Source organism: Neofelis nebulosa, chromosome 4 (assembly GCF_028018385.1).
Source record: "Neofelis nebulosa isolate mNeoNeb1 chromosome 4, mNeoNeb1.pri, whole genome shotgun sequence".
Taxonomy (NCBI): domain Eukaryota; kingdom Metazoa; phylum Chordata; class Mammalia; order Carnivora; family Felidae; genus Neofelis; species Neofelis nebulosa.
The window spans coordinates 18,525,520-18,550,491 of record NC_080785.1 but is presented as its reverse complement, the minus strand read 5'-3'; the positions used below and the strand labels follow the sequence as shown (position 1 = coordinate 18,550,491).

Here is a 24,972-nt window from a genome sequence, read left to right as displayed (position 1 = left end):
AATAATCAGGATAAGAGGAAAATTGTCAACCAAATCTCACCAAAAATCTTCAAAAGCTGTTTAAATCACTCCAGCCAATATAAACAGCTGTAAAGTTTAATCAAAAGCATAAAAAAGCAAGGCTGATATATGTACTTTGAAATTGACAAAAGAAACCCAAAAATACCAAAATGCAAAAATAAATAACTTTTTAAAAGGCTGCATAGAAATCAGAAAATACTGGGGAAAAACAAAGTAATTTTTCAAAGGGCTGGAAAGAAATCAGAGTAAACTGAAAAACTCTCCCATGAAATAATCCAATTTTGTCCATATTCACTAGGAAAATATTTTCCTGAAAACACTGATACAAAGAATTGGTAAACATGACAAACTGGCCTATACATTAAGTGACCTGGAGCCAGTATATCTGTAGAACAAATTCCTAGAAATGAAACTGCTGGATCAAGCACAGTATGTGCAATTTTTAGCTTTGACAAATATTGCCAAATTGCCCTTTAAAAAGCTGCACCAATCTGCATTCTTGCTAAAACCTATTAGAACCAAACATTTTAATCCCTACCAATCTAAAATGTAAATACTGAAATCACTGTTATTTTTAGTTTGCTTTTTAAAATTTTGAGAGTGTATATATTTTATAATGGAAAAACAGTCCTTTCAAACTAATTAAATTATGAAAAAGCATGAAAAATATTTACATAATAAATTTTTAAAGCATACAAAATGGCCTTACACTAAACACAACAATGTAGAAACAAGTTCACATACTAATAAGAAATCAAGAGAACATACAAAAAAATAAAAATGCTATTTATTTCAGAATCCTGGAATTAAACGATTTTTTTCATTTCTTTTCCAAACTTCTCTCCAGTATAATTATTATGCTGATATTCTGTTAACAAAAAGTTCTAGTGGCTTGGAAGTACAGAATAATCACAGCTTTTTATGCCACCCAAGCTCTTTTATTTCCTGTCAATGGCCCACCCAGTTTTCAACTGCCTAGTACCAAAACTGGATCATAGTTTTCAATTTAGCACCTTCCTCCATTCTCTAAATCCTGGACATTAAATCCTGTTGACTGTACTCCTTTGGCAGGTCTCTCTTACATGCCCTTTGGTCTCAATTTCAACACAGGATAACTAATAACAGGATCCAAATGAAATCTCTCTTCTCCAGAATCCAATATGTATCAGTTCTGTCTGATTAATTTCCCTTCAGACTGGTACTTATCAAACTTGACAATACATATAAATCAGTTGGGTATCTTGTTAAAAATGCAGATTCTGATTCTATAGGTCTGAGGTAGGGTATTAAATTTTGCACTTCTAACAAGTTCCCAGGTTATGCCAATGCTTTATATGTACAGAATTCTTCAAGTCACTCTCCAGGTTAATAACCTTTAATTTGGTTTACTGACTCCTGTTCAGATTTAAATTATTTCCTTGTGCTCAGGAACCCTCTACCCTCATACTACTGCATAACCCTACTGCCTCATAGACTGTCTTCCTCACTTTCCTTCCCACAGACCATGCTCATTTTGGGTGAGCAGTCCCCTTAGATGGATAATGTTCCATTTCAACTTTTTCCCACTCCACCTACAATTCACTCAAGTATTATCTTTTCACAAGATCACACAAATTAATCCTGTCCATATTCTTTAATCCCCCCTTTTCTGAAATCCTATGGTATTTCTCCATTAAGTATCTGGTGTCTGGTGTCTTACACTATTACAACCATTGCAGAGGCATTCATCTTGCATCCCATGTAGTGTCATAAGGACACATATTTTCCTCTCATTTAATGCCTAGCAATATGTTTAGCATATAATTCCTAATTCAGTCTAAATTTGTCCAGAGAACCATACTTTGTGGGTGGCTTTTGAAAAAATAACAAAAACAAAATGCAATATTTCACCTTGGAGCAGAATATTTTAAGGTCACCTTGCCACTAGTATAAAATACAGTGCCAACATAAAAACTAGTGACAATTTAGAAAAAAAGAATATTCCATACTGTTTAAAACTACCGAAAATGTCAAATGAGACACGGGACACGGAAATAAAGAATTTACAGGAAATAAAGAATTCTAAGGGAAGGAAATAAGAATAAAAAGAAAGTGATTGTCAGTGAAGCTATACAAACCAATAAATAAGGGATGTGAACCAAATAGAATGGATCAGGCAGGGTAAGAAGAGAGTAAGAGATGAGAGATGGATGGGGAGAAGTAGGTGATATTCCAGTAAAACTGGGTAGAGTCAAAAACAGGTAGAAGAATATACATTCTTTTCAAGTACCACGGAATATTCACCCAGATAAACAACATTTTGGGCTATAAAACATAACAAATTACAAAGAACTGAAATCCTAGAGTATGTTCTCTGACCACAAAGAAATCCAACTAGAAATTAATAATGTCCACACACTTGGAAATATACCAACACACTACTAAATAATCCAAGAGCCAAAGAGGAAGTCTCAAAGGAAACAATAAAATAAAGCTATTCTGTGTCAAGTCTACTTCAATTAAATAAATAAACAGATAAATATCTTAGGAAAAAAATACAGAGATAAGTAAAAATGAAAATACTGCATACCAAAATGTGTAGTATGCAGCTAACGCAGTACCCAGAGGAAAATTCATATAAATGCTTACACTAGAAAAAAAGAAGAAACTACAAAATGAAGAGGAAAGTAAACCCAAAGTAAACAGCAGGAAGGAAATAAGCAAGGGCAGAGATTTAAAAAAAATTTTTGAGGGGTGCCTGGGTGGCTCAGTCGGTTAAGCGTCCGACTTCAGCTCAGGTCATGATATCGCGGTTTGTGGGTTCGAGCCCCGCGTCGGGCTCTGTGCTGACAGCTCAGAGCCTGGAGCCTGTTTCGGATTCTGTGTCTCCCTCTGTCTCTGACCCTCCCCCATTCATGCTCTGTCTCAAATAAATAAATAAACGTAAAAAAATAATAATAAAAAATAATAAAAAAATTAAAAAAAAAATTGAAAACAAAAACAAGAAAAGAAAAACTAATGAACCCAATAGCTGGTTCTTGGGGGGGCAGTGGTAAGGAAACTGACAAACCTCTAGCAAGACTGACAAATATAAAAAAAGGAAAGACAAGGGGCGCCTGGGTGGCTCAGTTGAGCATCCAACTTTGGCTCAGGTCATGATCTCACCGTTCTGGAGTTCGAGACCCGCATTGGACTCTGCTGACAGTTCAGAGCCTGGAGCCTGTTTCGGATTCTGTGTCTCCCTCTCTGTCTCTGCCCCTCCCTGTCTCATGCTCTGTCTCTCTCTCTCAAAAATAAACAATAAGAAAAAAAAATTGTTTTTGAAAAAAGAGGAATGACAAGAATCATAAATATCAGAATGAAATGAGGATTATTACTAAGATCCAACAGCCATAAGGTAATAATAAGAACTTTATACTCATAAACCAACAACTTACAAAAAGTAAACCAATTCTTCAGAAACCACACATTATCAAAACTCAATCAAAATGAAACAGATAAACTCAATAATCCTCCAAGCATTTAAGAAATTGAACTCATAGTCTAAAAGCTTAGGAAAAAGAAATCCTCTGACCCAGCTGGCTTCAGTGGAGAATTTTACCAAAAAATTAAATAATTAATTCTAAGTTTACACTATCTTTTCGTTTAAAGAGGAAGGAATACTTCCCAACTCTTTTTATGAAGTCAGTACTACTGTGACCAAAATCAGACACAGTACCAAAGACCGAAGATATCAGACAAATATTTTTCATGAACTTAGGTGTAAAAACCCTTCACAGGATATTAGCAAATGAAGTTTAACAATGTATAAAAAGATTATTGGGATTTACTCTAGACATGGGAAGCTAGTTTAGCATTTGAAAATCAATGTAATGTGGGGCGCCTGGGTGGCTCAGTTGGTTAAGCATCCAACTTCAGCTCAGGTCACGATATCACGGTTCATGAGTTCGGGCCCTGTGTCAGGCTCTAGGCTGACAGCTCAGAGCCCGGAACCTGCTTCTGATTCTGTGTCTCCCTCTCTCTCTCTCTCTCTCTCTGCCCCACCCCCGCTCGTGCTCTGTCTCTCTCTCTCAAAAATAAACATTAAAAAAAAAAGAAAGAAAATCCATTTAATCCACCATATCAAAAGGCTAAAGAAAAAAATACATGAGTATATATCGACTTACAGAAAAAGCACTTGACAAAATTCTTAATAAAAATTCTCAGTAAATTAGGAACAGAGGGGAACTTCAACTTGGTAAAGAATACCTATAAAAAACCCATGACTAACATCACACTTAATCGTGCAAACCATATGCTGCTTCTCTAAGCTCAAGTAGAAGGCAAGGATGGCTGCTCTCACCAATCTTATTCAACACAATTATGGAAGCTTTAACTGGCCAATAAGGTAAGAAAAAGAAATAAAGAACAAACAGATTGGAACAAAGAAAAACAAATTCTATGCCTGTTTGCAGATGACATGAAATTCTACCTAGAAAACTCCAAGGAACCTACCAAAAAATCCTAGAACTAAGAAGTGAGTTCTACAAGGTCACAAGATACAAGATTAACACACAAAGATCAATCACATTTCTGTACACTAACAATAACCATGTGAAAACCTAAATTACAAATACAATGCCATTTACAGTCATGCCCCCCCAAATTGAAAAACTTAGGTATAAATCTAATAAAACGTGTAGGATCTGTATATTGAAAATTACAAAATACTGATGATCAAAGTAAAAGAAGACCTAAATACTGGAGAGACTTACTACTGATTGGAAGACACAACACAATAAAGATATCAACACTCCCTGAATTGATCTATAGATGTGATGCAATTACTAGCAAAACCCCAGAAAGACTTTGAGACACAGATAAGCTTATCCTAAAAATTATATGGAAAGGGAAAGTCCTACAAGACCTAAAGCAATTTCGAAAAAAGAGTCAAGTGGGAGGAATCACTCTTCCTGATGTTAAAGCTTACTATATAGTCACAGTAATCAAAACAGTGTGGTACTCACAGAGAAAGACATACAGATGGATGGAAGAGAATAGAAAATCCAGAAATAGGTCCTCACAAATATGCCCAACTGATTTTTGACAAGCATACAAGGAATTCACTGGAGGAAAGATAGCCTTTCCAACAGATGGTGCTGGAGCAACTGTACTTAAAAGAAAAAGGAAAAAAGAACCTCAACCTAGACTTCGTATCTTATACAAAAATTAGTTCAAAATGCATCATACACTTAAATGTAAAATTATTAAAACTTTTAGAAAAAAACTTAGAGAAAACCTTAAAGTCAAAACCTTAGGACTAGGGTAAAGAGTTCTTAGACTTGACACAAAAAGCACAACACATAAAAGAAAGAACTGACATATCGGACCTCATCAAAATGAAAAACTTTTGCTCTGTGAAGTACCCTGTGAAGAGGATGAAAAGACAAGCTAGAGTGGGAGAAAATATTTGCAAAGCACATACTGGACAAAGAATTTGTATCTAGAATATATAAAGAACCCTCAAAACTCAACAGAAAAAGAAAAAAATTCAACCAGAGAATGAGCAAAAGACCTAAATAGGCATTTCACTGAAGAGGATATACGAATGGCCAAAAAGCACATGAAAAGCCATTCTACATCATTAGACATTAGGGAATGCAAATTAAAACTATGAGATATCAGGGGCACCTGGGCGGCTCAGTCAGTAAAGCACCCGACTTCAGCTCAGATCATGATCTTATGGTTTGTGAGTTCAAGCCCCCACCTCAGGCTCTGTGCTAACAGCTCAGAGCCTAGAGCCTGCTTCATGAATTCTTTGTCTCCCTCTCTCTCTGCTCCTCCCCACTACATAGCTAGCAGAATGATAGGGCATGGCAAAAGTCAAATACTTAAAAGAAAACTAAGGCCTGAGAAAGTTAATACTAAGAAGGATAACAATATAGGCAATTGCCACCTATGAGCCTGCTCTCTTCCACCTTGAGAGTGTACTTTCACTTTGACCACTATTATTAAACGCTTGCTTTAAATAAAAAACAAAGAATACAAACAAACAAACAAAAAAACAATATAAAAGTATTTAACTTCAGAAGAAAATGCTTTTACTATATGTAATATCAAATTCATTTTTAGTGAATATATAACAAACACATCACTAACTGAATTAAAAATAACTCAAAGTATTAGGGCAAAGAAAAGGTAAGTTTAAGACAGTGCCCAAAAGAAATATAATACAAACCACTATTATAATTTTATTTTTTAATTTAATGTTTTTTGAGAGAGAGCGTGAGCATGAGCAGTAGAAGGAGAGGGGGGGAGGGAGAGAGGCGGGGGGGGGAATGGAGGGAGGGGGGGAGAGAGAGGGAGAGAGAGAGAGAGAGAGAGAGAGAAGCCCAATGTAGGGCTCAACCTCACAACCCTGAGATCATGACCCGAGCTGAAATCAAGAGTCAGACACTGAACCAACTGAGCCACCCAAGTGCTCCGCCACTATTATAATTTTAAATTTTCTGCTGGTCACATTAAGTAAAAGTAACAAAAGGTAATCATTTTATATAACTCAATACATTCAAAATATTATCAACTCAACATGTAGTCATTATTTTTTTAATTACTAAGGAGATATTTTATATCTTTTTGTACTAAGCATTCAAACTCCAGTGAGTATTGTACACTTAGCACACATCTCAATTCAGACTAGCCACATTTCAAGTGCTCAATACCTACCTGTATGTAACTCATGGGTACCATATTGGACAACAAAGGTCTAAGAAATGGCTTAAGATAACAGATATACATCTACCTTCAGACCAAGAGATTAAGTCCAATAGTCTGAAAGGATATGGTATCAATAGCAATGTGTACACAATCTCCTAATTTTGATAGGATTGTTGATCCCAGTACAAGAGAACTTTCTGAATGGGAATCAAAAGAAAATTGATTAAAAAAATTTTTTTTTCAACGTTTTTTATTTATTTTTGGGACAGAGACAGACAGAGCATGAACGGGGGAGGGGCAGAGAGAGAGGGAGACACAGAATCGGAAACAGGCTCCGGGCTCCGAGCCATCAGCCCAGAGCCTGACGCGGGGCTCGAACTCACGGACCGCGAGATCGTGACCTGGCTGAAGTCGGACGCTTAACCGACTGCGCCACCCAGGCGCCCCAAGAAAATTGATTTTGATAGCTAAATTGGTTAAGTGGCCAACTCCTGATACTGGCTCAGGTCATGATCTCACGGTTCGTGGGATCAAGCCTGGAGTGAGCCTGTAAGGGATTCTCTCTCTCCCTCTCTCTGCCCCTCCCTGACTTGCCTGCACTCACTCACTCTCTCTCAAAATAAATAAATAAACACTTAAAAAATTTTTTAAAAAGGGGCACCTGGTGGCTCAGTCAGTTAAGCATCCGACTCTTAGTTTTGGCTCAGGTCATGATCTCCTGGTTTCAAGAGTTCAGCCCTGCGTCTGGCTCCTCCATGCTGAGGGTACGGAAGCTGCTTGGCATTCTCTGCCTCCTTCTCTCTCTGCCCCTCCCCCACTCATGCTGTCTCAGTCGCTCTCAAAATAAATAAACTTAAAAAAATGTTTAATTAAAAAAAAAGAAAATTAGAGAACATTTGCCTTCAGAGAAAAGAATGCAAAGAAATAAAATAAATTACGTTCTTTCTTGCCAATCTCCAAACTTCTTTATGTGCAGTACAGTGTAAGTCTTCCAGAAATTATTAGCATTATGACAAGTACATTCATTCACTTCCCCACAATTTTACACATCATTTCTTCCTCACTTATCTGTATCAATTCCCCTTTTACTATCATGTTCAGTATCATTCTATTGGAAATTCTATTAACAAAAGTAAAACCAACTCACATCCCAGCCTTAAGAATGGGTTTGACGATATGTGAAAAGGGAGCTTAGAGTATAAAATACTAATTCAAATAGAGTGAAGTCAAGAATTACAACACTTCCAGGGTGCCTGGGTGGCTCAGTCAGTTAAGTGTCCAACTTCAGCTCAGGTCATGATCTCACGGTTCATGAGTTCGAGCCCCGCGTCAGGCTCTGTGTGGACAGCTCAGAGCCTGGAGTCTGCTTTGGATTCTGTGTCTCCCTCCCCTTCTGTCCCTCCCCCGCTCACACTCTGTCTCTCTCTCTCTCAAAATAAACAAACGTTTAAAAAAATCTCTAAAAATAAACATTAAAAAAAAGTTAAAAAAAAAAAAAAAGAAATACAGCACTTCCATCTGGGAGTAGGAAAAAACAAAAAGGGCAGGGGTAGAGAGAGGACACTAAATCTGGCAGGGGATGAGGGAAACCTAATATTGCTAAAGGAGATTAGAGGTAGTAACAACAACAGATCTCTACGAAGAAAGGGTGGTCTACTCTTGCATTCAAAGCAACTTTCTGAAATAGTAACCAACTCAGACCTTCTCTTTCCAATTTCCTCGGGGATATAGGTGTCAAGCCTTTCTGTATGTAGGGTTGGTTAATGAGGAGAAAAGAAGAAAACCATGAATCATGCCTGACAACTCTTTGTCCACCCATAAAAACTGATAATATAAATTGATAATTTATAGGAATTGATAATATAATCAAGGCCTACATTAAATTTGCCTTCTGAACCAATGAGAGTTAGTAAAATAAAACAGACTAGAACAATCTCTAATCTTATCAACTCATATGAAATTTCTCAGATGTGGTGCAAGACCTCTTGCATCTAACTTATGCCTTCAAAGGATCATTCTGACAGCTATATATTAACAAACCATAAAGAAAAGGGGAGAAGTAGGGACATCCCTTAGAAGGCTGCTGCAATTACCCAGCAAGAGATGATGGTGGCTGTGGAGATGGTGAAAACTGGTTGAATTCTGTGTATGTTTGAAAGGTAGAGCCAAGAATTTCCTGATGGAATAAATGTAAGAATAAGAGAGTCAAGAATGATGCCAAGGTTTCTGGCCTGAGCAGCTGAAAGCTGCCAACATCTGAGACGAGGAAGAATATATTGGTGAAGCAGGTATGGGAGGAAAGATTTGGGAGGGAAGAGCATAAATTCTATTTTGGACATGTTGAATTTGAGATATTTAACAGTGATGCCAGTGGAGATATTAAGGAGGCAACGAGCTATACAAATCTAGAGTTGAGGAAAGTAGTCTCGACTGGAGAAATACATTTGAGACTCATCAACATTTAGAAGGTATTCAAAGCCATGAAACTAGCAGAGATCACCAAGAGAGTGAGGGTCAACAGACAAGATAATCGTGCACGGAGTTCTGGGATATTTCAATGTTTAGAGGTAGGCAAAGAGAAGAAAGAAAGACTACCAAGAAAGACTAAGAAGGAACAGCCAATAAGTTGTAAAAAAAACCAAGGGAATGTTGTATCCTAAAAGGCAAGTGAAACAAGTATATCAAAGAGGAAAGAGCAAATAACTTTGTCAAATGTAGACTGATCACATAAGAAAAGAACTGACTCCTAGATTTACCACTGTCATTGTTAGGAGACCTGAACAAAAACAATCAGTACAGTGAGTGATAGGGGCCAAAGCCTTACTGAAATGGGCTTGAAAGAGAACGTGAGAAAATAACTAGGACAAGTACATTTAGACAATGCTTTAAGGGGTTCTGCAGCAATGGAAACAGATAAGAGCAACAGAAGATATTTTTATGAGGGTAAAAATTACAGCATATCTGCCCAATGATGGGAATGATCCATGAAAGAAGAAAAAATTAATGATCTGAAGAGAAGGAGGAAAATTGCTAGACCAATGTCCAGAGTAAATGAAAGGGGATGGGATCTAATGCATTAATCAGAAGAACTGAATTAGATAGGAACAAAGACAGTTCATCTATAGTAACAGAAGGCAAACGTCTGTGAGTCAGACTAGCAGGTACATAGGTGTGGAGGTGGAGGAATCTGAAGAAGAGTTCTTCTGGCGGTTTCTATTTTCTCAATGGATTGGAAACAGGTCCATCAACTGAGAGTGAGTAAGAAGAGGAAGGTTGGAAGTTTGAGAAGAAAGGCAAGGGTATAACTAGTCATCTGTGAGAGGGAAAAATGAATGGACTAAGGAGACTATGACTGCCAGACAATATTAAAGGATGCCAGAGGTTTCTTATTATGAATCCAAAGTGAAAAGTGCCCATCATAATTGTATTCTTCAGTTGCTTTGAGCCATACAAGTGCAGACATGAAGTACTCAAGAGAATCTGATTTAACTAGAGTTGATGTTTTGCCAAGCGAGTATGAAGAAGTAAAAAAGGAGCAAGAGAGTAGAGGGCATATGAGAGGGAATGAATATAATGACTGATCACTAGGTAATGAATGTGTAATAGGTAAGAAGAAAGAAAATCAAGGGGGCAAAGGGCAGTCCACAGACTGGAGGTCCTAGTAACAGTAAAAGATTGAGTTAGAATAGTAGGTAGAATGAGCAGAAAAGACAGATGGCAGAGGGGGTTACATGAATTGAAAATCAGGGAAGAGTTCAAGTTATTGGTGATTAAGAAGGTGTAAGATATAATCATGGAGTGAGTGACTGAGATGAGGTGTTGAGCAAAATCTTGAAAGAAGAATTTTAGGACTTAAGAGGCCACAGTACAAGGACTGGAAATGGTATATGCTGAAATTATGAAGAATTAAAAGAGGCATAGTGCCAGCAAGAATAACAGTGAGCTAGGAGCTTTAATAGTCAAGAAAAGAGAAGACATAACCCAAGGTGCAGTAGGTGACAGCAAACAAGGGTTTATGGACAATATAACCTGTTAACAGACAAGCTTCAGGAAGAGAAGGAGAATATAAGACATCTGCCCTATTTTCAGTCTCGGTGGAACCAGGCTTTCTCTTCAACTCCTATTCAATGGAGGAAGTCAGAATGGGAAATAGTTTTAAATCTTAGCGCATGGGATTCCTCACTGACCTCTGAAGATGGCATACAAGAAAAAAAAAAAAAAAACAACTTAATAGCCAACAAGTAAGAGGGCTGCAGGGGAAGCAGTGTTTCCAGAAAAGTAGAGGAAATGTTCAGGAAAAAAACAAAGATACAAGAAATTTTGCTGATGATGGAGAGGAATGAAAAGAGAGGAAATGTTAAGAACCTTGTGGGGATTAAAGTGTGAGACTGGTGGTGACTGACATAAAAAGGGATAAAGAATATAAGATCAGTCCTGATATACTTCAGGCAAGTAACAGTGTCAAGGCTGTGAATGCTGGAGGCAGGAATGACTGTAAGAAGCTCCCTGTCAAAAGAAGACAACAAGCAGTCTTGGGAAGCACGCTTAGTCTCAGTGCAAAGGGCTTCCCCTTCAACCCTAATGATAGCTTGCAAGAAAACTATAAGGTACTTGCAAGGTTGAAGAATTTCTGAAAACTAATAAAAGGTCAGAACCACACCTAGTATCTAATAAGCACTCAAAGATAAGTTTTTATTAGCTCATCAAATGTAAAATATAATTATTGTAGCAGAAAAGAGATTCATCTTACATTTTCCTTTCCGCAGCTAAATGGATTTCCCAAGTGACTGCCAGGTAAACAGTACCAAAATGGACCCAGAAAACTCATTTCAGAAAGGAGAGGAAATCTTTGAGGTCAACTTCTTTGTATCTCAGAAAACCCACCTCAATGGTAGAATAATTTATTAATTCAACAAGCATATATTGAGCACCTGTTATGCACCAACTACTATTCCCAGAACCTGGGATATGTCAGGGAACAAACACCCCTACTCCAGTAGATGGAGATCAGCAATAAACAGTATATATAAAGAATAAATGGATTATATAATATGTATGAAAAGAAGTATTGAAAAAAATAAAACAATGCAAAAATTAAGAGAGAGGGGCCTGTGTTCTAACTGTAAATAAACAGTCAGGGCAGGCCTGACTGAAAAGGAGATCATTTGAGCAAAGGTCTTAAGGAGTTGAGGTAGCTATGTGGATATTTGGAAAAGTAGTCTCCAGGCAGAGCAAACGGCCAGAGCAAAGGTTCTAAGGCCTTTACATTTAGTTCTTGCTACTACTTGGTGGTAATTCATTTATTTCTTTTTCTCTTTGAGCCTCTAATCCTACCCTCTTCCTCACTTTAGCAGTGGATGATAATAATAGCTAATATTTATCAGGTATCAAGCATTGTTCTAGGTGTTTTAAAAAGATTAAATAACTTAATCCTTATCACAGATCTATGAAATACATGTTACCATTGCCTCCATGTTACCGGGAGAGTTACAGAGTTAGCAAGTGGCAGTCTTGAAGAAGCACATGTATCTTCTCTCCTATGAAACTTAAGAACATTCAGCACAAGCTGCCTCAAGTTTTTTCTCTCTAATAAATAGAATCTCTCAGACTACACATTCAATAACTATGAAAGTGTTATTGCAATGTCTTCCTGCCATTTTTTCAGTCATTTTCTACACTGAATGGTCTTGACTTCTGCACTTACATCTTCCTTAACCTCCCCCCCCACCATCTGATTTACATTCCTAGGCTTGTGAAATTGCTTTAACATGGTTCATGACCATCACACCACAAGCCAAAGGGCTTTCTCTATACTCATTCTCCTTGCATGTTGTACTGGACTATGTCACTTCCTTTCCGTCTGAGAACAGAAGTGGTACCATATAAGATCTTCCTATTTTTCATCTTTGTGACTTCCCTCTCCTGGAAAATTTCTTTGTTTTCCAAAACTTAAGCTTTTCCGTCTTCCTTTTACCTCTCCAATTATTCCTCTAATAACACTTTTTTCACTTTGACCTCTTAAAGGCAGAGGTCCCAAAAGTTTAATTTGGGTCCTTTGTGCTTCCCTCTCTGTTATCTCACAGTCTCCCATAAGATTTATCCACCCAGTAAGTAGGTAAGTATTTATGGAGCGCTTACTATCTGTAAGGTGCTATCTAAGCCACTTACGGTAGATCAGTGAACAGGACAAAAACAAAAAAACAAAAAAAAAAAACCCTCTGTCCACATAAAATCAAATAATTCTATGCTACCAAGGACACTCAAAACCATCTTCCCTTAAATACTATTTTAAACACATCATTCTCCTTACTCAAAAAAAAAAAAAAAAAAGAATCTTGCCATGATTGCAATGATTGCCCTCTTAACAACCATATCTAAATTTCTCTGCCTCAGTTCAAAACACTCCATAATTATTTTCTATCATACCTATCCAGTTTCATTTTCTATTACTCTCTGATTCAAAAGAATTCCAGGCAGGCCAGTCCTTTGATTATCCACTCAAACACATTACTTGTGTTTCCAGCTGGTCAAATGACTACTGAAAACATACATCTAGTGCCTAAACATTAACTGTATTGAATAAAAAAATAAGTCTTCAAAAATGAAGGTTTTCTGATTCTTTCAAATGTATAATAACATATTGTAACAGCAAACACTTATACAAGGTTCACTATGTGCCAAACATTATTCCAAGAGCTTTACATATGTGCCCTCATTTACTCCACACAACAGTCTTAGCATCTCTATCTTACAAACGCAGAAGTTGAGGCCCAGTCAGGGTAAAGTAACCCACCATAGGTCTGACAAATAGTGAATGGTACAGCCAAGATTTACACTTAGGCATTCTGGCTCCATACTATACCGCATACTCCTGGTAGGAGCAAAAAATAAAAATAAGGAGAATTCAAAGAGTTTGCACAGAAAAACATAGGCTATTAAAAACTATGTTCAACTTGGGGCATCTGGGTGGGTCAGTTGGTTAAGCGTCCAACTCTTGGTTTCGGCTCAGGTCGTAATCTCACAATTCGTGGGTTCAAGCCCTACACTGGGCTCTGTGATGACAGCACGAAGCCTGCTTGGGATTCTCTCTCTCCCTCTGTATCTGCCCATCCCCTGCTCATGCTCTCTCTCTCTCTTTCTCAAAATAAATAAACTTTAAAAAACAAACAAAAACTATGTTCAACAATGAAAAATCATTTAAGTTAGTCCTTTGCTCCAAATACTGAAGAAAATATTTTCTTTAATATGATGCCAAGTTTTAAAAATTATAGAACTTTGGGGTGCCTGGTTAGCTCAGTCGGTTGAGCGTCCGACTTCAGCTCAGATCATGATCTCACGGTCTGTGAGTTCAAGCCCCACGTCAGGCTCTGTGTTGACAGCTCAGAGCCTGGAGCCTGCTTCAGATTCTGTGTCTCCCTCTCTCTCTGCCCCTCCCGGCTCATGCTCTGTCTCTCTCTCTGTCTCTCTCTCTCTGTCTCTCTCTGTCAAAAATAAATAAACATTAAATTTTTTTTTAATAAAAATTTAAAACAATAAAAATTGTAGAATTTAGTAGTACATAACAAAAAATACAATCTGTAAACATAAACACATCATATATTATTCAGGGTTCACCAAAGCTGCTGAAAATATTGTTAAGCAAGACAAAAGAATATATGGTGACACATGACTAACAAATGTTCTTTTGTTAGCATGCTTGTATTAAAGTCTTTTACTGTCATACTTGCTTTCATCAGGATCAAAATACATTTGAATACAATGCAGGGAAGGTAGCTACCTTAAAAAGAAATTACTAGCTTCACTTTTTGGAAGCAAAACTCACACCTAGGACTGTGTCCAGTATGAGAGAAAGATTTTAGAAGTAAGGAATCTCAAAGAAGTACCACCAAGCATCAACTTCTAAAAGTACTCTTCAACCTATCGCTAACTCCGTGGCTACCAAACGATCTTTTAAAAGGTTCCTAAGGACTCACTTGGTAAATTCATGAAGCTATTTTATAACCGATTACATAAAATTAAAAATGAAAGAGGATTTTCCATAAAACAATCTTAGAACAATATATCACTAACATAGAAGCAAATGAGGAGTATCATACCTATCCTTTTCTTCTCTTTCCTGTTTTCCCTTTCCTTCCGGCAAAGAAAAGACAAATTTGTCAGGTTTTGAGCTGCAGAGGTTAAAATGCACAACACTGGACAAGGACACTAGTTTGATTTGGAAAAGACAAAAGTTTATAGTCTTCCCAACTCAAACTGACAATCTAACTTAGAAAAAAAACCCTGATGTATATAGCCAAAGGCAGCAAAGGAGCCAGGGCCATCAATGCTTTAGTCAAAAATGCACAATAGCCATTATTCAAATTTGAAGTTTTCTCACTTATTTTCTGCCTCCCCTCCCTCTTCCTGGGTTTAAAATGCACCTACCTCCTGGCCACCCAAGGCAACCCCAAAGCCACTAGCACAAAATCAGTTCCACCCCAAGAATTACATGAATAAAGAAAAGCAAACTATTATTAATAATTTGGGATTTAAGTTATTAAAATCTGAGAGAGATTTTTTAGAGCAGGGAACCATTTTCTCCCCCAACCACTGCCTGTGACCTTTATAAATGGCTCCACGCTCCAAGGGACTAAATTAAAATTTCCTGGGAAAAGACTGGATTGGCAGCTAGCTACCACTGAAGATATTCTCAAATACTAAGATTCTCCTGTACCGTATATTTGAGTTTTACTTCCCTCCCACATATACTGGTGGCAATGAGAAAGATATATAATCCTTCTCAAGATTCTCCTGCATAAAGGAATCTCAACTCAGTCTTAAATCCAAAGTTAACATAGTAAGGCCCGTTAACCCACCCAAGAAGGCAACAGCTTTCTATTCTAGTGACCATTTTAGATAGCACACATGATCAGCTAAATAAAGAAGTAAAAAATGTCAAAAATAGCTCTGCCACATTACCAGGATTAAGGAGGTCTTAGGATATAGGGAATGTTGAGGAAAAACAGACATTTCCCAATAATGTACTATATACTGCATCATCATCTGTATCCTTATCAATATTTCCTAAGTACCTAAAAGGTCCATGGCATTATGGTAGGTCATGAATGTTATAATATCAGGACTGAAAATAACTGGTAAATAAAGAAAATTTAATTTTGAAGTCGTTGCAAGCACTGTAAGCTTGAGATGGTTTCCTACTCCATGAGAATTCTTGAGATCTACATGCTATATACTGTAGAGAAGGAATACATGTGATACTGAAGGAAGCAATAAGAGAATAAATGGCAATACAGTATTAGTCACCTACTATTTACAAAGCCAGAAGCAAGAAATCTATTCCCCGCCCCTGCTTTTAGATAAAATGTAAAATTTTCCTTCACAAATGTAAAATTTTCCAGAAATACAAAATAGATGAAGAAACTTGGTTTAATGAAGAGTCAACAAAACAAAGAAGAGAAGAACTTCAAGGGTCTCAGAACTTAAGAAAAATTCCAAATAAAACAAATATGGCTAGATCTATTTTTAATACGTTTGTAAAAAAAAAGGATAATGAAAGAAAATCAAAGAACACATTTTCATTTAATAATGTCCCTACATTCTTCTTTAGCCTGCTGACCTAAACTTTCCTATCCTTAAGTAAGCGTGAAGCTGACAATATTTAGAGCTCTACTTTATTAGAATTTTCTGCCATTTCTTCTGTTCTAATCAAGTCATTATCAAACTCTAAATATATTCAATAATATATACTTAGCTGTACCATATGAACTGTTCAGATGTAAGTTTCCTAATAGTCCTTCTGAACTCATTCACACATATAAGAGGATGAGGCATAAATTTCTCTTTTACAAGTGTTCCATCTCTTATAATCATGTAATTAAGACTTTTATTTTCTAAACTCGTATTCCTCAATGAAAGAATATCTAAAAATTTTTTAAAACACTGGTAGATATTTTTTATAGAAATTTTTTGAGATTGTTATTTGAGTAATCATACATCACTTCCCTTCAGGCCTGGGTAATAAACTGCAGTTTACTATCAAAGATAAATAGACCACATTTCTTCAGTTCTCTATGCTCTAAAACCTTGGTGTCATATCTGAATGTAAGGGACTGAAGAGAAGATGGAATCAATGCTGCCAAATTCTGCAGAATTTCAACATTAACTTCTCAGTAGCCCCTTACCTCAGTGGCCTAGTCATTAATTTTTCAAACTCAACTGTCAACCCCAAAATATGTGGCAACCTACTCAAAAAGTATGTTTCTTTAAAAAAAAAAAAAAAGGCATGTTTAATGTTATCTCCTGCCTCCTGACCATCTCTAATGGTCCCTTACTGTTCAGCAGAGGAAATTCAACCTGACACTGAATAAACTTTTCATAACCTAGCTCTACCCTAGTATACTAACTTATCTGACACCATTTCCAGAAATTAAAACCCTGTTCCACTGAGGTCAGACTCCTTACAACTCTCCACATCATGCTGGTCACCACCAGCATTTGCTCATGTTTCCTAACCTTCCTGGAATGTTCTCCTTCTGGAGATGTTCCATCTATGCAGATAGTATATATTCTTTATTCAAGTCCCACTTTCTCTAGGAAGTCTCACTCCTAGAACTTGAGTCTGAAGGTATCCCTACACTGACATACTGGACTCAGACTACATACACCACACATAATTCAGACACTGCTTTGGATGGTGTTAATTAAATCACTGTGAAAATTTACCCAACAAGATAATAAACTCTTAAGAAGAGGTTGGACCATAGATCAAAAGGTGGATATATAAGTACTCAAAGACTATTTGACAAGCCAATTAAATAATCTTGATAAAAAAATCAAGATATTTTATTATGTCAAAAGAGCTCCAGTACAAATGAAATAATGTGATGACTAGGATTTGCTTCAAAATCATCCAGGTCAAAGAGTAGGGGGATGAGAACTAAATAGGGGTATAGATGAAACTAGATTGGTTATGAGGTGATAACCTATGAAGCTGAGTGACAGCTACATAGAAGTTGGTGTGACCTTTTTTTTTTTTTTTTTAAGTAGGCTTCATGCCCAGTATGGAGCCCAAAGCAGGGCCTGAACTCACAACTCTGAAATTAAGACCCACGCTGAGATCAAGACTCGGATGCTCAACCTACTGAGCCATTCAGGAGCCCCAATTGGTGTCTACTTTTAAACTTGTTTAAAACTTTTTGACATTAATAAGTTTAAGTATTTTTTAAATGTTTACTTACTTTTGAGAGAGAGAGAAAATGTGTACGTGTGTACAAGTGAGGGGGGGGGGGAACCACACAGATTCTGAAGCAGGTTCCAGGCTCCAAGCTGTCAGCACAGAGCTGGATGCGTGGCTAGAACCCACAAAATGAGAGACCATGACCTGAACAGAAGTCAGATGCTCAAATGACTGAGCCACCCAGCACTCCAGGGCTCAAGTATTAATATGGTCTTTATTTCATTTTAAATGACAAAACCAAGATACATTATAACATGTTCTTTACCCAACAAATACCTAGGTCCCCAGAGTAAGAAAACAAATCTCCGGGAAGATCTAATTTAACAGGGAACTTGTAGCACCCTAATTCTAAGGATTAATAAAATTAAGTTTTAAAGAAAAAAAAAAGTGATCAAAATGGGGGGGAGGAGGCTCTCTATCAAAAGAATAATTCATCTTATTACCAAAAGGAATTGTTTATACTTCAAATTTTCAGTCAATTACAGCATTCACAAAAAGGTCCATCCAAACTTCAGGAAATAAAAAACATCAGGAAAAAAATCAAGGATACAAAAAGTAGAAAAAAAGAAAAAAGTTGCTACAATGTTCAATAATACAAATCAGCCAATACTATTTCAAGAAATCCACAATCTGAAGACACCTATTGCCCTCAACAAGGAATGAATTAATAGGTTCTTAAATAATCAGAAAAATTAGCACTTCCTCTTTATTCCAAGGACTGAAAAAACATACTTAAGAAACTTCAGATATTGGCTTAACGACAATGTATCTGTTTGTTGCTAAGGAATGCTCTACCCCTTTGATATTTCAGTCTATAGCTACTTTTCAAAAATCAATCAGCATTTTCCTACAACATCATTCATTAACTTCTTCCAAAAGCAGGAATGCAACACCAGCTAGGTTTAAATGTCGTCATTTTATTCTTCTAATTACACTGCTTTTTTTTTTTTTTTTTGCCTTGACTTTTTTTCCAGGATGGTTTTAGAAATAAACCAAAATGATTATTTTTGATTTTCCCTCTCCATACTTTGTCTCAACACCCAAGAGGTAAGACTTGGGTTACCATAACTAAAAAAACATACTACTTGTTTTTGAAAAGATATTGGAGGGGGCACCTGGATGGCTCAGTCAGTTAAACATCCGACTTCAGCTCAGGTCATGATCTCGGTTTGTGAGTTACAGCCCCACGTCGGGCTCTGTGCTGACAGCTCAGAGCCTGGAGCCTGCTTCGGATTCTGTGTCTCCCTCTCTCTGTCCCTCCCCCTCTCTTTCAAAAATAAATAAACATTAAAAAAAAAAAATTTTTTTTTTTTTAATGTTTATTCATTTTTTTGAGAGACAGACTGAGAGTATGAGCAGGGGTGGGGCAGAGAGAGAAGGAGACACAGAGTCTGAAGCAGGCTCCAGGCTCTGAGCTGTCAGCACAGAGCCCGATGCGGGGCTCGAATTCAGGAACTGTGAGGTCATGACCTGAACTGAAGTCGGTCGCTTAATCGACTGAGCCACCCAGGCGCCCCCAAAATAAATAAACATTAAAAAAAAGAGACAGACTCTTATGGAAAAAAAAAAAAAAAGATATCACAGAACCACATAGACAAATGGTGAGGTTTATCCTAATAATGATATATCATCTCCTCATCACCCAATGCAATTAAAGTTTAAAACAGGACAACACTCTTGTATAAACAGTTTTGTAAGAATGAAACCTTCCTCACAAATAAAGTTCTTAGGAGAAAAATAAACCCATCTTCAAGCTACCTTGTACTTGTACTATCTTGAAAATTAACTTTTTCTAGCAAGTAAAAGTAATCATCATCTTTTTGGTAGCATGTAAATTCTCCCTTCTAGTAAAAGAAAACTCTGTTACAGTAGGCTAATCTAAGGGGCCAAAATAGTGTTGACATTTTCTCTTCCATAAACTAATTTCCTTTTAAAAAGTAAAAGAATTATACCATGAAAAAGAAATGTGACAAAACCCACTGGATTATACTACTACACTTGGAAAAGTTAACATTCACCACACAATCTTTTCTCTTTTTTTTTTTTTTAACGTTTATTTATTTTTGAGACAGAGAGAGACAGAGCATGAACAGGGGAGGGGCAGAGAGAGAGGGAGACACAGAATCGGAAACAGGCTCCAGGCTCTGAGCTGTCAGCACAGAGCCCGACGCGGGGCTCGAACTCACGGACCTTGAGATCATGACCTGAGCCGAAGTGGGACGCTTAACCGACCAAGCCACCCAGGCGCCCCCACACAATCTTTTCTAATAAAGAAGACCACATAGTAACAAGATTAAAAACAATTTTGAAAAAAAGTTCTTTCAGAAAACCACTGTGTCATTAAAAAGTCCCACTTATCTTCTTTCCTTGCATCACTACATAATTGAGTAAATTATTCCATCTTTAAAATTTGCATAATCTCAGAATTGGAGAAAAATGTTTATTACTATCATTAAGTTATCAGGGATATTGACACATTTTATATAAGAATGGGCATTTGTAGATTTTGCTAGTATTTCTGAAGTAACAAAATTTTTTTAAGATAATATTTTTTAAATCTCAGAGTGTGTTAAGTTTTATCCAATACATGCTATTCCAGTGGGATCAAAACCATTTACAAGTTCCATTTAGATTAAGAAATCCTTTGAGAAAAGTATGTAGTACATTCTAGTTATACTATTTCTAGAACACTAAAAATCTCTATAACCTATTTCCCTACTGTTTTTCTTTGGAACCAATTGAGCTAAATGTATCTTCCTTCACTAAAAGACAAGACAGTACTACACTTAATGTCAGGAAGCTAACTGACAGAGGCTGAAATTTTCCCAAATTAAAACTTTCTGTTTCACTTGAATGGTCTATAAAAACAATAACATGAGTTGAAATAGATTCAATTGAGTATTACTGGCAGGTACAAAGCACACACACATGCACGCACACAAATGAAGAGTGTAGCTTCTTAACCTTAAAACCAGGAGTAGGGAAGGAAAGGGAAGCATTCTGAAATCATACTGTTGAAACTGAGAAAATACTTTCTTCATTCTCTTAAGCATTTAAAATCATTTTTAAAGTAAAATTCCCCTAATGCAAGGACTCTTTTTACACTCTCTTTCTCTTACAAAACAATGAAAGTTATTGCTAGTGAAATTGAAGGGCAGTACAAAAATTTTCCTGCATTTTGTCATTTGATTTTAACAGTCTCACCCTAATAAAATTAAAGATTTGCCTATGCAATCTTATGACAACAAATATTATGTAATAAGTCAACTTAAAGTAATTCATGTTCAAAAACCTTCCTAGAGAAATCTATTCGTCTGAAGGATTCAACTACTGAACCTGGCAGAAAGTATTCCAAACTATCAAACAAACAAACAAAATGCACGAAAGTATGAAGCTGCCATGTTTAAGTTACATCTAAAAATTTAAACCATACAAAAATATTCTGAAATTATAGCTCCTGATTTCCTTATCAAAATGTCAACAAAATTTAGGGGCGCCCAGGTGGCGCAGTCGGTTAAGCGTCCGACTTCAGCCAGGTCACGATCTCGCCGTCCATGAGTTCGAGCCCCGCGTCAGGCTCTGGGCTGATGGCTCAGAGCCTGGAGCCTGTTTCCGATTCTGTGTCTCCCTCTCTCTCTGCCCCTCCCCCGTTCATGCTCTGTCTCTCTCTGTCCCAAAAAAAAAAAAAAAAAAAAAAAAAAAAAAATGTCAACAAAATTTAAATGCCTTCTTCAAATGTACTAAAGATCCCAAAGTAAATTCATTTTGACTTCCAAGGGCTGAAACTAAGAATTTAATGACTGCAAGAGAAAAGTGTGGAGTGAAGAAAATTACTTGAGAATATACTTAATGAGGTAAAACATCTCTACCAAAGATGTATTACCATCACTTTTCTGCCAAACAGTCCTCTCCTAGAACACACTGCTTACCAATCAGCCAAGTATGACTACCAAGGGTTTTCTAAACCTGTGTGTTAGAATTATTTGCAGGTACAAAGCAGAAGGCTTCTCCACCAGCGTATGACAAAGAAAAACGACATATTTTAGAGTTGAAGATCAATTGTATTGAACACGTTCCTACTAACAAACTAAATGTAAGTAATTTTTAAAGGAAAAACCTCAAGTTACAACTCAGGACAATCTTGCTACGTAAATTGCTTGAAATTCTCAGAGTAGGGATTTAGTTTCTCCAAATTGGGGCTTAAAGTGGCTAAAAGGAAAAAGGAAGTTTTGTAAACAGCTTTTCTAACCTTGATTTATATTTGATAGAGCAGAGCACTTACCACAATTGAGTAAACATAATGCTAAATGAAGATTCCTCAAGTATCACGGGTAAAATTTATAAAAATCACAGTAATAATGTGCAGAAGTGATGAAAAGGGTAACCGTATGTATTTGTATTTACACTTGAGGTATATCACTTTGCAAATAAGAGGGATACTGCTGCATGAAATTGCTACTATGACTTTTAACATTTTTACCTACGTCTTAAGAACACAGTGTCTTATTTATGTTAAACTTGAAATGTTGAAATGTATGTATCTGCTCTGGGAAATCCTGTTTTCTCTTCTGTTAATTCTTTTTTTCATAGTGGTGTGATTGTAGTCTCCTTCTTCCCCTTGTGCCATTAGTCAGGGCATTTCAATTTTGCTTTCGTCAAAAAATGGACATCATGAACCACTTCATGCTCCTAGTTTTCTGCTTTTTAATGTAGATAATAATGACAGTGAGTGCCAACAAATGCATGTAAGGGCATAGCTTTGTCATTTCTTTTCCCAGCCCCCTTCTTTTCTGGAAAAAATAATGGATTTAATTCTGAAAAAAAAAAAATTCACTTTCCTTTTGCATACATACCCAACAAGTTTTCAAGAGAAGACAATTTATTCGGATTATTGCCATTCTAGAAATGTTAGAAAGAGAGAACTTCTCAAATCCAAAAATACTAAGTCTGATATTAGCTGGAAAGGAAATTTCCACTGGAACCATAAATATGTCATCAATTAAGCTGAACCTCAATATAACTTGCTTAGTCAATAATCAATTTTCAATAGGGAAAGGATCTGTAACCCACACAGAACCGGCAGATAATCAAAATCTCTCTTATATTTTCGTGGGGAGTTCACAGAGTGATTTGGTTCTACGCCAGATTTATCTTATTTTGAAATGCCTAGGCTAATTTGTTGGTATAATCAGAGTTCACATTAAGTGTCCTGGGGAGAGGTAATTCAGTAGAATGCTTAGCAGCATGGAGAAACCGGTTAAAAATAGAAGGAGAAAAAAAGGTCCCACCAGAGCGAATAATCCACAAATAGATCACTGAAAGCAAAAGGGAAACGTTCCTCTCCCGACCCGAGTAGCCTGAATAAATGATCTCCACTCGTAACGTTTTAACAGTATCCTACCTCACTTCATTCACTTCCCAACTTGACTTTTCAGGGGCCAACACGGGGCATCCCTTTTTTCTGCAAGTGTAGGTTGAAAGAATCTGCATAGAAAAGAGGGAAGGAACGAACAATTCCCAAGAAAGCTGTGAAACAGGTGGGTTAGATCGAGCAGCAGCAGCATCTGGATACTTAAGGGCAGCTTTCAAATGACAGATGTGGTCAAAGGAAAGGCTGCAAATCGGAAGAAGCGCTGGTGTGGCAGAGAGAGTAGGGGCTGATTGCAAGCACGAGAGGGGGGCAAAGGGTGTCTCCAGAGTGGTAGCAGTGGAGCAAAAACCAAACAGCAGGACGAGTGGGCAATGATGAGTAGTGGGACTGCTGAGCAGCAACAACTCGGGTCAGAGTGGAAGTGATGGCTTGGGTCTTGGGAGACGGGGGCTACCGGGACAAGGACGTCAGGGAGGGGAAAGAGGGCTGGGCAAACAAGGGAGCACCGGGACCCAAGATTTCTGCCCCTACAGAAACGCAGGGGAGAGAGCTGAAGACGAGAAGCCGCCTCGGCTCCCCCAATTGAGGAAATTTTCGAAGGAGTCGGTGCTCGCCGCCGCGCCGCCTTCTGCCCCGCTCCCTTTTCCTGGTGGTAACTGCTGTGGCGTAGAGGGGAGAGGGAGGAAGAGGAGGAGGAGGAGGAAGACCAAGGAGGAGGAGGGTGAAGATGAGGCGGGGGGTGGGGAGAAAGGGGGGTGCGGCCTGCACAGTCCCAGCGAAGCCTCCGCTCTCTCGTAGCCGGTCAGCCCCGGGTTTCCCCTAAGCCCAGCCCCGCATAGACTCACCCGCCTGCCTTGCCTCGCTTTTCCCTTAGCCGACTCCACGCGCTGCCGCGTCCTCACAAGAGACCACTGAACGAGTGTCGGGGAAAAAACTCTTCAGAACCGGGCCTGATTGCTTCAGCGAGTCCGACCTTTACGGCTGAGAGACAGACTCTCAGCTTTCGGTGGGTTCCACAGCCAGACGGGCCACCATCTTACATTAGGGTAAGACTCCTCCGGCCTCCGGTGCGCAGGCGCACGCCGATCCGGCCGGGAGGGGCGGGGGAGGGGCGGGAGGAGAGCCGGGCGGCCGCTCCCGCAGCACCCTGGGAGTTATAGTCCGCGGAGGGTAACCGCCCAGCTGCAAGCCGGGAGTTGAAGTTCTCGCTCGGAGGGTGGACGGGATGGCCCGCCTCACGTGGCCGCTACACTGCTGCCTTTCTTCGTATTTTGCTTCGTTCTCTGTCCTCGTGTGAAGCTCCGCTGTCACTCAGTCGGCGGTCTTCGTTAGCGGCTCCGTTTCCTCGGTGTGTGCTCAGAACTGGGATACCAGAACTCGGGCGAGCTTAACCAATTTAGGGGGAGCCGGGAACGTCTCTTCTCTGCCCCGCCCACCATAGGTATTAAAGGAGGCGGGGTAGAGGCAGGTTGTCGGTAGGAGGAGCGCGGGATTTGATCTGGGGTGAGACCTTGACTCTGAATTGGCGTCTGTTTGCGAAAAGTGAGCGTTAACCCCTTTTCCCGTGTTTGCGCATTTTGGAGTCCCCACCCTTGATCCCATCCTCACCGTTAATCTCCAGTGAGGAAGTATCCTAAATTGTCCTGTACAGATATACCAGAGAACGATG

General features: G+C 38.1%; 1 protein-coding gene across 7 annotated transcripts in view; it reads right to left on the bottom strand.

Annotated features, from left to right (window-relative positions):
- CNOT4 (CCR4-NOT transcription complex subunit 4) overlaps nt 1-24,332 on the bottom strand; it is a 148,262-nt gene extending 123,930 nt beyond the window's left edge. For 3 of the 7 annotated variants that reach the window (XM_058724182.1, XM_058724183.1, XM_058724184.1), the window contains exon 1: nt 24,149-24,332. The gene's annotated coding sequence lies outside the window, so the exon portion shown is untranslated. The remainder of the gene's footprint in view (nt 1-24,148) is intronic. The other 4 variants (XM_058724187.1, XM_058724188.1, XM_058724185.1 and 1 more) reach the window with 2 other exon arrangements.
- Nucleotides 24,333-24,972: the final 640 nt, after the last annotated feature.